An 18,322-nucleotide genomic window follows, 5' to 3' on the forward strand; every position below is an offset into this window, starting at 1 on the left:
CACAAAGTTTAAGAAAGTGATTTAAAATTTTTTTTAAAAATCAAAAAACCATTATGGCCGCCAAGAAGAGTAAATGGTTTTACCTGGTAATATTTATACCATGAATTTATACAATTGTTTTTTTTATTGACATTAGAGAAAAATTAAAAAATTTCCAAACAGCGATGGCTACTTCTAATCTCACTTACGGATTATAATACAGCGGATTTAGGAAAGGATTTAATTATTTTGCAGCTTCTGTTAACGTTCGCACTTCTGAGCTGTCGAATAAATAAATGCGAACAATACTATCCACATTTATTTCTTCATACAACAACGGCTATAGAATGGTTGCAGGGAGTCACTCCAGACCATGGTACAATAACCAGGTAAAAGCATCAGAGTTGCATTTTACATGTTTTTTCATTCGAAGGTGGTCATAAAATGTCAAACTTTGTTTATGTTTACATTTTTTGTTTATTTACTTTTGATGTGAAAATTTATTAGGTAATTCTTTACATTAGCTCACAACTACTAAAACTCGTCCAAAAATTTCGGGAGAGGTGTCAAAAGACGCGCTTTGGACCCAGGACCACGAATCCGAAAACGGAAATTGAAAATTTTATTTCTTTCCAGATATATTTACAAAGTTGAAAATTTTCATGTGGCTGTTGTAATTTTGATGGTGTTGTGTACCCACAAAAAAAAAAAACTGTGGGTAAAAGTGTTTTGCGCGGATATAGATTTGGTCTCCCATGGTAATTTTTTATAAGCGCGGCCGAAGGCCGCCAACGCAGAAAGGTGTTCTGCGCAAAATTACCATGGATCCCACCCCCGGTTTCGGAGGTACCCGCGGGTCTTTTTTCGGTTTTTCGTTAATATCTTTTGAACGAATTAAAATTTTTATTTTCCGCCTTCGGATTATTAATACTGATGTCAAGACGCGTCGTTTGACACCTCTCTCGATATTTTTGGTAGCGTATTAGCAGTCGACCCCTCAACTATTACCTGCGCAAATATACTATGGATTCCACCCCCGGTTTCGGAGCGCTCCGGTGCCATTTTTCAGTTTTTTGGGAATATTTTTTGACAAATAAAATTTTTTATTTTCGCCTTCGGATTCGTCGTCCTGAGTCCAAAACGCATTTTTTGACACCTCTACCGATATTTTTGCACGAGTTTTTGCAGTTGTGAGCCAAAGTAAAGAATTACCCCGCAATATCAAGGGAAAAAGCTTGTGGCATTAGCTTCCCTAAAATGGCTTAATTTTTTCGCTCCATTTTCCGGCCTGTGACCTTATTGTGGGAGCTCAGAAAGTAAATTTGATGCCCAACTCCACTCCATCGCTATATTTACCGTATTTGATGTAAATATTGTTTCCCGAATTTTGTAAGATAAAAAATATAATATAATTTTATGTATGACTTAGCAGTGCTAATCAGGAGTTTGTAAAAAACGGAAGTTGTCTCATCGTCCCCAACGGTCATTCCTACAGTTATCTACCAAAATATCGGACAATACTTTCGCCGCTACAACGTGAAGAAAGAACGAAGGATAAATAATAAAGTCATTCTACATGTTCGCTTTTTTTTAAGTGACACCGTTGGAGCGAAAGGTCAATTCTTCGCATGGAACAGCTGCAGCACACAAACGGATATGCATGATGTACCACGAATAAGCCGTGAAACCCAGACGCAGTAACCTCCCCTAGTTTCAGGGCCACCATTAGTTTACAAAGAGCGAAAATATACTATACAAGTATACGCAAAACGGCTCTTATCAGGGCCACCACTAGTCAACAAAGAGAAAAAAATGCTAAACAATTATACCTACGAAAAGCGACCCTTATCAGGGCCACAAACTGTTTGCGAAGAGAAAATATTGCTAGACAATTATGTTTTACATGCTATAGATTTACTTTTGGATTATTTATATCATCCATATGATGACAAGAAAAAAACTGGAGTATAACCGATACTGGAGTTGAAAACGGAAATATTCCAAGCCAAACTTTTACCGTAGTAGGTACCAATACCGAAATTTCTACAAAAGCCTCCTGGCTAGAGCCAGAAGGAAACCCCGGAACCGTAATTGAAGTCAGTATTACAACCGAACTAGTATCCAAAAATTAAACCGAAAGCAAAATCGGTTCCGAACAGAGGAGCCAAAAGAAAAATTGGATCAAAGCAACCATGCAATGGCGCTTGTTCAGGCACTAGAGACCTCAATGGGTTAAAAACAAAACCAACGGAAGAATCATCCGATCGACAGTTTTGTTATTGTCGTTTGCCCTTGAATATTAGGCAAATTGTTTTCGTAACAACAGCGCAAAACTGTTCCGTTCTGCCTTCATAGGTACATGCAAAACATGCATACATACATACACCATCACTCATCGTAGCTGCAGCAACAAAATATGTCATAAAATCATGCCATTTCTTCGTCTTCGCCACCCACACCGGTCATCATCGCTTTACATGTAACAGTTGCTATTGTCGTGACCGCAAAGACAATAACAACACGCAGTATCTTCGAAAAAGCTCACTTTGGTATACCACAGCATAACTTGAACTCCAATGAAATTATTGAAAAGGAATCAAGTTGAGTTTATTAGCAATCAACATCGCGCAAACATCATCGTCGTCGCTGGTACATACAATTTCGTTGAAATTACGGTCCGCTTATTAAACATAATACTAAAAACAAATATAGTTGTGCAAAATTGTAATATTACATAACCAAGTTAGAAAATAAGAAATTTATAAGAAGTGAATTAAAAGTTAATAAAATGAAATGAATACCCCACAAGGGAGAGAAAAAAGCTTCTTTTCCTCACCATAAAATCTGGTCCTTCGAGCCGGATCTCCGGCTCAAGAGACACCTCGTTTTCGCTAAATTCGTGCATCATTAAATTATAATTAAAATATAAATTAATTTAAAACCATGAGCGAATCGGGAGATGTTGAGGTGCAAATTCCTCAACACCGCGTCGAAGTTAGTCGCGACGTTCGCACAAAGATTTGTCAGCGAGATTCCATCGTGGCGCGTTTATATGCTCTAAATGTCGAGTCCCATCAACTCAATAATTTAACTATCGCCCATTTGGAGGCAAAACTTGCCCTTATCGAAAGGTATTATAATTCATTCGATGAATTACAAACGCAGTTGGAAATGTTAGATGAGACCCAATTGCTCGAAGATCACCGCACCACAGTAGATGAAAGCTACTGCGACATCAAGGCACTATATGCAGGCAAATTGTCGAATCTTCGCTCAACATCAATAGATCCCGCTTTCAGCAGTACTCAAGTTGGTATACAGTCATCGAATGCGCATCGCCCACATATGCACCTTCCAAAATTGAAGTTGTCAACTTTTAGTGGATGTCAACGTGAGTGGTTGGATTTCCATAATATGTTCACGGTGCTAGTATATAAAAATCCTGATCTGGGTGATGTTGAAAAGTTCCAGTATTTACGTTCAAGCTTAACTGGGTGTGCTGCTAGACTGATACAATCGTTGGAAGTGACCAGTGCTAACTACCAAAAGGCTTTGGAATTGCTAGAAGCCCGTCACGACAACAAGCGCATTATTTTCCAAGCCCACCTGCAGCACATCTTCGATAGTCAACGTTTAACAAACCCCAACGTTGCCAATGTACGTGAATTCATCGACAAAATTAGCTCTAACATGCGGGCAATGCAAACAATGGCTAGTACAACACAAATTGCAGACGGTCTCATTCTATATCTGGTTGTATCAAAATTGGATCACAACACCCAAATGAAATGGGAGGAGGAAATAGCAGCAAAATGGGATCGAGCAGCACAGTCCCAAACTCTGAACCTACCCACGTGGGAGGATTTGGTGAAATTTTTGGAGCGTCGGTGCCAACTCATCGATATGGTTGATGTCAGTAAAGAAACACAGAAACCGCCTACTGGTACCGCAATGTCGTCCAATTCAGCGGCAAAAACTCACAAACCCACAAAACAATTATCGTTCGTGGCTACGCATAAACAACAAAAATGCAACCTGTGTGATGAAGTTGCAAGTCACAATGTTTTCAACTGCACTTCCTTTATGAAACTTACGCCTAGTTCGCGGTATGACCTAGCAAAGAAAAAAGGACTTTGTTTAAACTGTTTGGGCTTAAATCATACATCAAAGGAGTGCCCATCATCGGGTAGGTGTCAAGTGTGTCATGTCAGCCATCATACGCTGCTCCATCGAGATCAGTCAACAACACCATCGTCGTCACAAACTGCGCCTCCAGTCCAACCTCCGTCATCGTCTTCGTCACCAGCAATCGATTTGCCCTCATCATCGAAACCAACAGTCCTTCAGGCATGTTACAACACAGATCACGTCATATTAGCCACAGCCATGGTGCAGCTACGCAAGCCATCAGGCATAACAGTACAAGCGCGGGTATTGCTTGACTCAGCTTCGCAGTTACACTTCATCACCGAACGCATGGCCCAATCGCTTCGACTGAATCGTAAAAAGCTTTCCCTGGAAATTAGTGGCATCGGTCTATGTGGTACTAAAGCGCAATATGTATGTAAGGTTGAGTTGCGATCGTCTCATACATCATATACATCCACAATTGATGCTATCATCGTACAAACAATAACACGATTCCAGCCACGAACTACGTTAGATATTAGCTCCTGGAAAATGCCAAGGAATATCTCCTTAGCTGATGAGGGCTTTTATAGGCCGGGGCCTGTAGACCTTCTCCTAGAAGCGAGCGTGTTTTACGAGTTACTCATGGTAGGCCAAATTCGACTTTGCACCGAACTACCATTATTACAGAAAAAAAAACTTGGTTGGGTGGTAGCGGGTGCTGTCACCAATCACTCACCACTTGCTTCGGCTGCACTAGTAACTTCGTATAACACTTCGGTTGGCACAGATTGTTTCTTATCCACTACCAAACTTTCGCAATTATCGTTAACCTCGTCACAACACAAAACGGAATCCCTATCACTGGAGCCATCCTGTAATGAAATCTTAGAGCGTTTTTGGCAACTAGAGCAGCAGTCACCACCCTCTAAGGTACTAACTTTGAGCGAGATGGAGTGTGAAAGGCACTTCCTTGAAACAACCAAAAGATGTCCAACTACAGGTAAATTCATCGTAAGGCTTCCGTTCAAAGAAGCACCACAATCACTAGGCAGTTCCCACGACATAGCTCTTCGTCGCCCTTTGTCCACTGAATCAAAACTACGTCGCAACAAGAATTTACAAGCCGACTACACCGCGTTTATGCAGGAATATATAGATCTCGCGCATATGATACGCATGCCATTGCCCAGCGGCGCAGTTAACTATATTCCTCACCATGCGGTTCTCAAATTAGATAGCAGTACAACTAAAATACGCGTTGTCTTTGATGCATCATGTCGGACAACGAATGGCAAATCTCTTAATGACCTACTACGTGTTGGGCCAACTATTCAAGACGATGTTTTCTCAATTCTTGTTAGATTCCGCACACATATCTTCGTTCTTCTCGACAACAATTTGTGGTTCAATGGTCCAAACTTCATCGTTCAACCAAATGAGCATTGGCCACAAGCAGCAGTTAGCCCAACCGAACTGCCAGAACAACGCAAACAACAAACGGTGTTAGTAGCAACACCTACTCAAGACATCGTCGCCGAACTTAAGTTTGTCAACAATTACAACAAGGTGCTTCGAATATTTTGCTATGTACACCGCTTCATCGATGCAAGTCGCAGTAAAAGCAATCGAAATGGCAATATCGACGTTGCAGAAATGAACAACGCCCTACACACTGTTTGTCGCCTTATTCAACAGCAAACATTCATCGACGAGCGAAGGCAACTCCAAGCTAGTAACACAGTATCGCGAAAATCATCGTTGGCCCAATTGTCACCTTTTCTTCATGAAGGTCTCATCAGGGTCGGAGGTCGCCTCAGAAACGCAACTCTTCCGTTCGACAAAAAGCATCCTATATTGCTACCAAAAAATCATCCCTTCGTATCGTCAATCATACTCCACCTCCATCGACAATATCTCCACGCTGGGAATCAGACTTTACACAGCATTGTACGAGAAAGGTTTTGGATTATAAACGCACGTAACGTCATCCGTCAGGTAATACATAAATGCCTCACTTGTTACAGATTTCGTCCCATTTTAGCAGAGCAGATAATGGGCTCCCTGCCTAAAGATAGGGTGACTCAATATTCTCCATTCGAAGTAACCGGGGTGGATTATTGTGGTCCTCTACTCATGACGCAAAAAATAAGAGGAAAATCACCCATAAAGGCATATCTGGCCGTTTTCATCTGCTTCAGTTCCAAGGCCATCCATCTGGAGCTAGTACCCGATCTCACATCAGCAGCATTTATCGCAGCGTTGAGGCGTTTCATCGCTCGTCGCGGAAGATGTAGGGTTATCTATTCAGATAACGCAACAAACTTTGTAGGCGCTAATCGAGAGCTTCGAGAACTCCTTCAACAATTCGTGTCACAACAACATTATGATGACGTACAACAGGCTTGCTGTGAAAACGCTATCGAGTGGAAGTTTATACCACCCCGCTCGCCGCACTTCGGTGGCCTCTGGGAGAGCGCAGTAAAGCAAGCCAAACATTATTTACGAAGAGCCATTGGAGCTCATATTCTAACGCACGATGAATTGCACACAATTTGTTGCCAGGCTGAAGCGATTATTAACAGCCGACCATTAACGCCCATGACCAGCTGTCCCGATGATATGCGCCCCATAACACCAGCTCACCTTCTAATTGGTCGCTCACTCACTAGCATACCAGAGCCATCGCTCTCGTCATCAAACCCAGGCGCATTGAAGCGCTATCAACTATCGCAATGGATACAACAGCAATTTTGGGAACGATGGAGCAAAGAATACTTGCGAGAATTACAACAACGAACAAAGTGGAAAACCCAATTACCAAATTTGCAGCCAAATGATTTGGTTTTATTGCAGGAAGACAATACTCCCCCATTAAAATGGCCTATGGGCCGCATTGTTGAAACAATCACAGGCATAGATGGAAAGGTGCGTGTTGTTCTCGTAAAAACAGCGACGGGCATTCATAGGAGGGCAATAACGAGAGTCGCCAAGCTACCAGTCGACGCAAGTGCTCAAATCTCTCTGGGAAGCCACACTTCCCATGGGGGGGAGGATGTTCAGGCACTAGAGACCTCAATGGGTTAAAAACAAAACCAACGGAAGAATCATCCGATCGACAGTTTTGTTATTGTCGTTTGCCCTTGAATATTAGGCAAATTGTTTTCGTAACAACAGCGCAAAACTGTTCCGTTCTGCCTTCATAGGTACATGCAAAACATGCATACATACATACACCATCACTCATCGTAGCTGCAGCAACAAAATATGTCATAAAATCATGCCATTTCTTCGTCTTCGCCACCCACACCGGTCATCATCGCTTTACATGTAACAGTTGCTATTGTCGTGACCGCAAAGACAATAACAACACGCAGTATCTTCGAAAAAGCTCACTTTGGTATACCACAGCATAACTTGAACTCCAATGAAATTATTGAAAAGGAATCAAGTTGAGTTTATTAGCAATCAACATCGCGCAAACATCATCGTCGTCGCTGGTACATACAATTTCGTTGAAATTACGGTCCGCTTATTAAACATAATACTAAAAACAAATATAGTTGTGCAAAATTGTAATATTACATAACCAAGTTAGAAAATAAGAAATTTATAAGAAGTGAATTAAAAGTTAATAAAATGAAATGAATACCCCACAAGGGAGAGAAAAAAGCTTCTTTTCCTCACCAGCGCTGAACCCGAAAGTTCTGTGGCATAGCGACTCATTTGAAATTTTCATCACACCCGTGCTTTTTTTAATTAAAAAAGATTACATCTAAAGACATGGAGTACATATCGTTCAAAGAAATCTGCACCTCAAATACCGACACGACGAGTTTCCAACGTTAAACGTTATTATGTATATATGTATCTTCGATATTTATTAGGTTACTAAATTACTTAATTTTTACTTTACAAAATACATGAAATTTTAAAATAAATCAGTACTTATTCATGAACATACTATTAACTCAGCATTTTATATACAATCTCATCCCAAATTTTCAACATCTCTTGGAGACAGTAACGCTAGCATTCATACATGCATGTATGTAATAAGGCCCACTACAAAAAACATTTAGCAATAGCATTTCCCAATATAATTTTAATACTACAAAATAACGACCTTAGGCAGATAAAGTAGGAACACTATAATTCCTAAAAAGTTGTATCTCACTTTACATTAAAATGTTTTGGAATATAAATACATACACTAAAAGATGCATACAATACAAAACGGTCCCCTAAACAAAATTAATGTTGCGACCATTGGATATTTTTCAAATCAATTGGTTCTAGAACCATCTCCCATAATGGAGACATTTCACGTAAACGTTCGACATGTTTGATGCAGGTATCGGTAATATAATCAACCTCTACAATGGTGGTAAAGAACCAATACTAAATCTATAAAAATTTAACAATAAATTACTTTCAAATTAACTAAACAATTCAGTACGGTAAACTCGTATACCTTATTGAACTATGTGCCAAATCCTCATCAGTTCCAATCGCACGTAGGTTCCAGTGATGCAGAAGTATATGCTGAGGCACTAGACAACGCCACATCTTTTAAGGCCATAAGTAATGATAAATTTAATAAACCACTATACCTTTGCTCTGGATCACCATTACATATACCATATGATAATCTTGAAGTGATGCGATCATATAAACGTTTCGGCAGAAAATCTATAAATTGCTTATCATATTCCATTTCTTTGAGTGCAAGATAACATGCAGCACCAAATCCAATAACAATAATCCGAAGGCGGAAAAGAAAAATTTTAGCTCGTTCAAAAGATATTCCCAAAAAACCGAAAAATGACCCCGGAGTGCTTCGAGACCGGGGTGGGATCCATAGTATTTTTGCGCTGGCGGCCTTTGGCCGCGCTTAAAAAAAATTAATCTGGGTGGGTCCAACACCGGTTTGGAGACCAAAACTATATCTCCGCAAAACACTTACATATGTCCACAATTTTTTTTGTGGGTACAAATATCATCAACATTACAACGCGCACATGAAAATTTTCAATTGAAAATTTTCAACTTCTTTTGCAAATATTGCTTGTCCAACACAAAATAATTTACCTCCGCCTTCTGATTATTGTTGTCGAGGTCAATGCGTGTCTTTTAACACCTCTCTCGATATTTATGGACGCATATTATCAGTGTCATGCTGTCGTATAGCATTACCAAGAGTTGATGCGCTGGAAACGTTGAAGAAGTGATTCAGCTGCTATATGTAAATAAATAATAACAATAAATTAAATATATATCATTTAAAAATCAGCTAATTACCTTTACTTTCCATTAAAAATGCCTTTTCGGCCAGCTTCATCAGCAAACCAACTTTTTTCTTTTTTTGTTTTGGCTTTGTTGACGAAAATTACATGTGGCATTTTTCTTCTTCCATCACTTTTGACACAAGAAACTGAAAGAACGATTGACAGTTTATGTACAATCGGCAACAACAAAATACACGGGAGGGTTGCATTTTCGCTAATGCTTCTACCTGGTAATTGTACCATGCTCCAGACCTTCAAAAACAAGAAGACAAACAAGAGATACCAAAGATCAAGAAAAAAGAACCGTCCTTACCATGGCATCCTGCTATATCGCCCACAACGTGGAAGCCCCACCAGAGGAGTTCAAAAGGCTGGTGGATCAAGAAGGGTGCATAGGAGGGCCTATCATAGGTGCGGGTACGAGTGTGCATCTCAGCGTATTAGTAGGTGATGATATTAACGATAGAGGTCAGTCCCTTTTTTGTTATATGCTACAGAGTAGTCTACAGGTGACTAACAGGGGTAGCGTTGCCAGATATGTACATATGTTGAACCAACGTCAAGAAATCTGCTGGATATCACATTGTGCTATGAGCATGATATATCGTTGTATAAATGGAGGGTCCTTGACAGGCCATCCTTCTCAGACCATGCATATATATTAACCTGGGTCGATTTGTACGGACCAAAGTTAACCGATATCGCGCCATTGATTTTTCGATAGGATTTGAGCTCAGGAAAAAAAGTTCCACTACGCATTAGAGGTTTACGCCGATCACTTCATCGGCAGCGGCGGCGGCATGGGCGGCGCGCCGGTGTTCTTTAAAAGGGTTGATTTTGCTTTTTAAAAAAAATAATATTTAGGAAAGGTTTTGTTTGTATGTATTTAAGGAAATCAACGCTTTGGCCATTTCGGAAAGATCCAGGGTTTTTGCCTCAAAATCTTGCAGATCGTTCAAACATTTTCAGGAGTAGCTCCTTGCGGAGGGATTGTCCCTCGTTCACTTACTCCAGAGAGGCTTCGAACCTAACCCCGGTCTTTGGAATTGGTACTGCTGCGTCTGCTGAAAAGAAATGGAGATACATAAAATGGTCACACTTTTGTCTGTATATCTCGTGCAAAGCGTAGTTTCACCTGGGGTTTACTCCTAATAATCGTCGCGAACACAATTTCTTTAAATAATTTGTGGCTCATTGGCGGTCACGCACAAAGGCGACTTACGGTTGCTATTAATGGTCTATTAATACTCATGACTCTCGTGGCACAGGGTACCTCCAGTTTTTTCGGCTGTTTTTAAGAGCTACAATTGCCGATATGCGAACAGTAGCAATCCTGACCACCAGTCGCTACTACGTCTCCTGACCCTCACACCATATGCCAGCACAGAAGCTGTAGGACTGCGACTTCGAACTCATACCTTCGTTGACGTCTCTTTCCTAGAAGTTCTAGGTCTAGCTCCGAAGACTTTCTAACGGATGTTTTTACGCGCTAAGCTTTCGAGCTACACCAGAGAAACACCTTGAAATGTTAGGGAGTGACTATTCGGCCAAGGATGCCGCCCTCGAAATCATAAGCCGTCTAAGTGGATGTCATTGCGTAACTCATGGGTGAAAATCGTATAATCCTCGGCGCATCTACATAATTAAAATTTTACAAGGACTCTGGATACAATTTTTAAAATGTAGACCAAAGTTTGCAGACGTTTGTGTTCACAACATTGATTTCAATAGTCTTCGTTAGATCAAGACGATATTTTAGAATGAAAGTCGACCGATTTTAAGTTGAAAGATGTTAACTGCTGTTTTCCGGCCTTATGATATAAGTCATTATGGATGAGCGCGCAGCTTCAGTTTTCAGACTAGTTCGACTGTCCACTACGTTAGGGTAGTAGCACACACGGGTAATATTTCGACTGTCTTGGGAAAGCTTTTGCTTCACCACTTTGAGTGTTCTTGCGAAGGCCAAAGCTTCACCTGGTAAATATATGTGCCTACGTATTCACATTTGTAAAAGAAACGTTACGGCTCCTAGGTGATATTTAAACTTGGTTGATAGGCTATAAACAATGCGATTCACTTCAAGGGACTAGTTTTGGATAGGGCCGCCAACTTTAGGAAATGTCAAACCGGGACACTTGAGTGTTGAAATGTGAAAATCAAAATAACATTTCAGACGCTATTGTATAGTTATAGCAAATAATCAACAGATGTTTGAACATAAGGCGAAGTGATTTTTCAAACATTTCTCATACGTACATATATCCTCAACTTAAGTATGAGGTAAGAATAATTTCAAAGGAGTGTTTATGCCCCTAGAACCTACTAAAGGATTTTGCATCACTGATTTCGCTTATTCTTTCAGCCAATCGCAATATAAATTTTTTTTAAAAATCGGCACCTTTTTTGGGTAATTTGCTTTTTTAACAACTTGAGGGCAATTTGAAAACATGTTCGCCTTGGATCATTTTATTTGAATTCATTGTTCATTATTAATTTTTTGAAAAAAAAAAAATGCAAAGTGAGCATACAAATTTATTATACAACTTTTCTTTTAGTGTTTTGTTTTAATAACTTGGTGAATTGGGTGATGCAAAGTCCGTGTTAAGCTGATATCGAAAGCGCCAGTTTTTTAAATAACTTTTTAACAGTTAGAAAGAGTTAAATTTCGCAATTAGTTTCTTATAACTGGCAGTGATGCGCATCCTTTGATGACACTTTCGACCATATCCGATCCATATCCAATTTTCGACATGAACAATAAATGGACTAAACAGTCTTAAACGAGTAAATAAAAAAAAAAAAATAAATGTAAGGCGCGACGGGACCTACATGTTTTTTGCCGACTCCGAACGGCATCTGCAAGGCAGATGATTTTTCACTGAGAGCTTTTCATGCAGAAATACACTTGGAGCGCTTGCCAGATACTGCCGAGGGGCGACCCCGCTTAGAAAAATTTTCTTCTAATTGAAAAGCCTTATTTATAAAATTTTGATGTTGCTTTGCCCGGGGTTTGAGTCAGGGCATATGGTGTGGTAGGCGGAGCACGCTACCATCACACTACGGTGGCCGCCGTCTTAAACCAGTAGAAAATATATTAACGCGTCGGACGCCGCCGCCGCGCCGATATTTTTGACATTCGGCGGCGGAGTGCGAAAAACGACAAAAATCGGCGGCGTATATCTCTACTACGCACACCCAAAAAAATAATTTTCGAGCCTGCGAAATTTAATTTTTTTGACTTTTTTTCGACTTTGATTTTTATGGTTTTTATCATGACGTACTAAAATAATTTTCATATGTATACCCTGTCCGACCTAAAAATGTCCGGTAAAACGTTGACGATAACAGTTTTTAAACGGTTTTATTTAGGTTGAGTTGACTGGCACGAATTTTGTAATTGAAATTTAAGTAAGTTCCCGATAAGGTACAGGCTTGAAACTTGAGAAAAAAATCGCCGCTAGGTGGCGCAAGGATCGAGATATTCGCAAAAATCGTATTTGTGGTCCGATATGCCTTATACTTGGAACACATAATACATATAAGAATAGAAAGCGACATATGAAAAAAATCGCCGCTAGGTGGCACAAGGATCGAGATATTCACAAAAATCGTATTTGTGGTCCGATGTGGCTCATATTTAGAACACGTAATGCATACAAGAATAGAAAACGACCTATGAAAAAAATTACCGCTAGGTGGCGCAAGGATCGAGATATTCACAAAAATCGTATTTGTGGTGCGATTTGGTCCTTATTTGGAATACATAATACATACATGAATAGAAAGCGACCTGTGATGCCCGATTTGGCTCATATTTGGAACAAATATTACTTACAATCCGGTAGAAGTGACATCAAAATATTCTGGAGTTGGAGGAGGGACAAGCATACGTGGTGCAGAGTCGAGTAAAGTCGTTGGAAGAATTATGTGTTCAGGACTTAGATTGTAACAAATTGTCAGGAAAGAGTTCTTGTAATAATGATTCACTAAATGAACTAAATAGAATGAGAAATAATAGGCAATTAAATAAAGACTAATAATTTGAAAATAAAATAATTAAAAAAATTTTTTTAAGTTAAACGATTTTATTGAAAACAATATTGTAACGAATTTACTGCAATTCCCCTTATTTGCAATCTTCTGCTAACGTTCGTATCGCTATACTGTTGAATAAATAACCCCAATATTGAATAATGGAAAAATGACCTTTATTAAAGTACTTCAAAATAACGAATATCTTGCTTAATAACCAAACTGATTGATAGCTCAAATGAAACTAACTATTGCCCGACAGATAGCGTGCTTAACTGAAACTGCTTCTAGCGCCTCTATCGCTGGTGCTTTTATACTCTGTGATTTCCTCGTGGCATCTTCTAGGCACTTCCAGAATTTACTTAGTTACCGCCATATAATTATAACTACAGATGCACGTATATAGCTTCTCATATGGGTGTATTTGTGAGCGACACTTCCACAATTACAATTGCATACTTTTGGGAGCATCTCAGATAAGATATCTGCATGTGTTTGTGTATCTCTTCTCTGCTGCGTGTACGTACATATGTGTAGACATAATGATTTATTCGTTTACGTACATACAAGTGTAGCAGCTTGCTTCATTGTTGTTGTGGCTTTATTTACTTAGTATCAGATTAGTGATGGGAGCATCACTTAGTGTCACTAATATTCGTCACACTGCCCTCCACCTAAGTCTGATCGTCCCGATCAGACAAATCTCCCGATCCAAACGCTGCTAGCATCTCCAAATGTACCGCTCTTCTAATTCGTGATTTCCCAATGGTTTGTATGCGGTAGATGGTGTCACTGATCGTCTTCCCAACTTTGTACGGGCCTTCCCAACTGCGCCGAAATTTGGATGGAACACCTTTCCGCTGGTGAGGGTTGTATAACAGTACCAGATCTCCCTCCAAGAAACCTTCCGAGTTAAAGTTCTTGTCACGCCAGTGTTTGATCTTACTATTTATTACCCTGTGCTGTTCCCTCACACTCTGTTGTTTGGCCAATGAACTACTTCGTAGAGCTTGCGCTTGACGGATTGGCTTCGCATAATCAGCATCGTTCCCAGTAGTGCACTCCTTCTTGAAACTACCCTCGCATTTTTTCTGGGAAATTCGTTGCTTCGTTTTTGTGCGTCCATTAGGTTTTGTCAATGCCAGTGTTTCTCTCGCAGGTACTTTTGATTTTGCTTTATTTGGCCTATTCGATCTATCAACCTTTGCCTTTGATTTTCGTGGTCTTTGTCGAGTCTTCTCCACCAGTACTCGATTACTACTGAACCCTTTCTGCAAACTGAAGCTAAGTGGTATATCCTGGTTCTTATAACGCATCACCCTCTCTCTGCATATCGATCTTGATGTCATGGTCAACCAAGAAGTCCACTCCCAATATGACTTCATCAACGATCTCCGCCACAACGAATTTGTGTAGAATTGTGACCTTTTCAATCAAGACTTCACATACCACTTCTCCCTGGAATTGGTTATACCCGCCAGTGACCGTACGCAACCTAGCACCAGGTAACAGTTTTAATCTCCTGTTGACCAAGTCAGATCGGATTAAGGAATGAGATACGCCCGTATCTACAGTCAGAACACGTTCTTTTCAATCCACATTCCCTCAGACGGTAAGACTGCTCGATTTTCTACCAATTTGCGACACAGATATCGCAGGACATTCAATATCTGGTGCTAGCTTTCGATCTCTACATCTTACTCGCTTTTGCTCATCCCCTCCAGCTTTGTTATTAAGACCACCCATGCTGTTGAAACCACTGGGATCAAGATCGCAATGACGTGCAATGTGATCGGGCTTCCCGCATTTGAAGCATTTGATAACTCTTTCACTCCGCTTTTGCGATCCTTTCAGCGCCTCCAAAATTGCGTCTACCCACTCTGGCCTTTCTACTTCCACACGGCGTGCTTTGAAAACTGGCTTACACAGAAGCGACGCTTTTTCCTGAATCAGAGCATGTGATAACTGACTTTATAATTTTATTCATTAAAGGAAAAACCTGAAACTAGGGTGATAAGCTATTCTAAACAAATCGTTCAATTCTCATTCGATTTGGCTAAATCCTGATGTTAATTTATCTTGCTCGTAAAGAGTCAAACTTGGCTTAGATATAGATTAACAATATTATTTACATGAAAGGTATAATTTTTGGGGGTTGTGTAGTATGCTAACCAAATTTAAAACCTATATTAATTAGCTTTATTTGTTAACATTGTTAACACTTATTAACAACATATTAGTTGAAGTTAAAACTTATTTGAACCCTTTTACTTGGAAATCAGAAACGGAAGCTAACGGCAGTTGTGTTAGGGGTCGATCTTGTAGCGTTAATCAAAGGAACTGGGCTGATTTCCCTTGTTGCTTTACTTAACCAAAACAACCCATGTACCCTCAAGGTAACCCGCTTGAACGTTATTAGGTTGACAGAATTATGTAGCTAGGTATCAGAATACGTTGTACTGACTTACATACATACGTACGTGCAAATGTATATGCTTATACCTTCAACATTTTAGGTATACCATTTACTAAATATCTATGTACATAATTATGTCAATCCGCAAAATAAATCAATCAAAGAAAATAGGCAAAAAGGTAAAATTTACTTACATGCATATGATCGTGTGTATGTAGGTATGGTTGTCCATGATATCTCCCGTTGAAAGGCCTTTCAGCGTCGAATATGCTGGAGCGGTAATTTAGTTGGTGTTGTTTTAATTTTCGTGTAGCTAAAATTCTGGTTTTGATAACTGTGACATCATTACTTTGGTAAAATTTTATGCAACGTTAGCCGGTTCAAAAAAAACTGAATTTTCTTTCTCGAAACTTTAAGATTGAATTTTTGAATTTGCACTTCTTTTGGCTTTCAACATAGGTAGTGGTTATGGAGTCGTTGTTCCAAAAAAAAAGAGCCAAAAAAGAACCCTACCACAACCACAACCCTCCTACTCTCACGTCTCTAATTTCCCATCTTAACATGGTATTGCAAGTATAGGTATATAATACATTTTTTTGCTTCTTCGTGTGAACTTATTCCTTAAAAATGATGTAACTTTAACTTATAACTTTAGCTTCATGCTATACATATTTTAATTAAAAATATTTTTTTTTTCTTTGAACATATTTTCTTTTTAAAGATTGTAAACTGGCTACTTCATATACTTTTTTAACAGTTCTAACTAGTTTTACTACACTATGTAATCCAAGATTTTGGACTTTTGTATTACGGACTTTTGTCCTTTTGTTAACCCACTTACGGCTGGCTGTACTACTTACGCGCGCCTGGTATGCACGTTATGAGACGATACACGTTAGGATGAAGGGTGATCCTTGAGGATCTAATGCGCCCGTAGGGGAGTCATTACTCCAAGCAGGAATCTCTCTATACTATTTTCCTCTTACCAAACCTTAGATGATGTACGGTTACATGGAATCAGATGCGTCGATTCCATAATGGACTAGCTCCTAAATAAATTGGTTCACACCTGTATCAATATGCAAAATTGACGATTTGGTGAAGCGGCCTCTAGCCAGTAATCCTGTTAACATGCGTGGTTGTTGTAATGATAATGCCGTAGCTATTTAAATACGTGCAATTGGAAATGCTGATGAGTGGTTGAAGTTGGTGGACAGGAAGAAGGAGTTTTTACTCCGCCCAGAGCTATCATTCCAGCACGTGGTTTTTGGATATATCGCGAAAATAGGAGGTCGCCGATTCGTCTTCGGTTTAAGACCACTATATATTTTTTTTTTTTTGCTGCTACTATTACTTTTATGATTTCGCGACAACTGACGGAATATATCAATAACTCACTTGTTCACTTGGTAGAGAAACTTTCCAAAAAGAGAGCTAACTGTAGCCGCGTGAGCCCTTTTATACCTTCCGGTTTCATGATTTTTTGGATTCCAATTTTGACATTTGCTTCTATTCTTTCTTAGTTTCAGCAAAGTTGAGCTTTCGCTCGCTGGCTCTTCTTAATTCAGCACCATAGGCCGACTGGATGTTCAATTTTATCGCATGGAACTTTTTTTTTTGTTGCGAAATGAAGGCGATAAAACTACCATACTTGCTTTGATGAAAAGTGACCATTACAAAACCCAAAAATACGACTCTGTTAGTACGGAGTATTAGTGGGAATTTAGCTTCGAATATCTTTGGCATGGCAAGTTCCTATCTCTTTTCCCTGTAGGTCTTCTAGCTGATAATAGCAATTTCCTAGTTTTTTTCGAATTCTACACTTGATGAACTGCGAACCGAACTTGGCGTTGTATATGTCTTTAAATTTACTGAGCGCAAATTTGCGACGGTAAACTTCTTGACCTTCTTTAAAAGAGACTGGTTTTGAACGTAAATTGTATTGCTTGACATTCCGAACGTATGCATTTCGTATATTATCTTGGATATCTTTACGCAATAACGCCAAATTATCTGTTCTGGAGATAGGAGATATTGGCTCTTCAAGCAAGGATAACTCTTTAAGCAGTTTATAGTCGGATCCATGTGTTATCATATCCAGCCCAAATAACGCTCTATAAGGGGAACATCCTACGGATTGATGAATGGCAGATCTCAATGAACAGGATATGCTTGAAAGATGCAAGTCCCATTCTGTTTGGTCCTTTTTCAAATATGAGCGAATAGCTGCTAACAACGAGCGATTTACGCGCTCAGCCGCATTGCTCTGAGGCGAATATAAGGCGGTGAACATTTGATTAATGCCTAATTCCAGAAGGAATACTTTAAATTCTTTTGCTTTAAATTGAGTTCCATTATCGCTTACAATTTTTTCCGGAACTCCAAAACTGTGGAAGATATTTTCGAGAAGGAATTTTTGTATCACTACAGATGTAAATTTCTTTAGCGGTTGCAGGTAATGAAACTTACTGAAGTGGTC

General features: G+C 39.5%; 1 protein-coding gene across 3 annotated transcripts in view; it reads right to left on the reverse strand.

Moving 5' to 3' along the window:
- The window catches only part of stmA (Protein EFR3 homolog stmA), a 226,373-nt gene that overhangs the window by 190,790 nt on the left and 17,261 nt on the right, over positions 1-18,322 (reverse strand). The window contains exon 1 of one of the 3 annotated variants that reach the window (XM_067772648.1): positions 16,038-16,191. The exons of 1 other annotated variant lie outside the window; for it this stretch is intronic. The gene's annotated coding sequence lies outside the window, so the exon portion shown is untranslated. Of the gene's footprint in view, positions 1-16,037; positions 16,192-18,322 lie in introns of those variants that run through there. One more of the 3 variants, XM_067772651.1, reaches the window with a different exon arrangement.

Source organism: Eurosta solidaginis, chromosome 3, assembly GCF_040869045.1.
Source record: "Eurosta solidaginis isolate ZX-2024a chromosome 3, ASM4086904v1, whole genome shotgun sequence".
NCBI classification, from domain to species: Eukaryota; Metazoa; Arthropoda; class Insecta; order Diptera; family Tephritidae; genus Eurosta; species Eurosta solidaginis.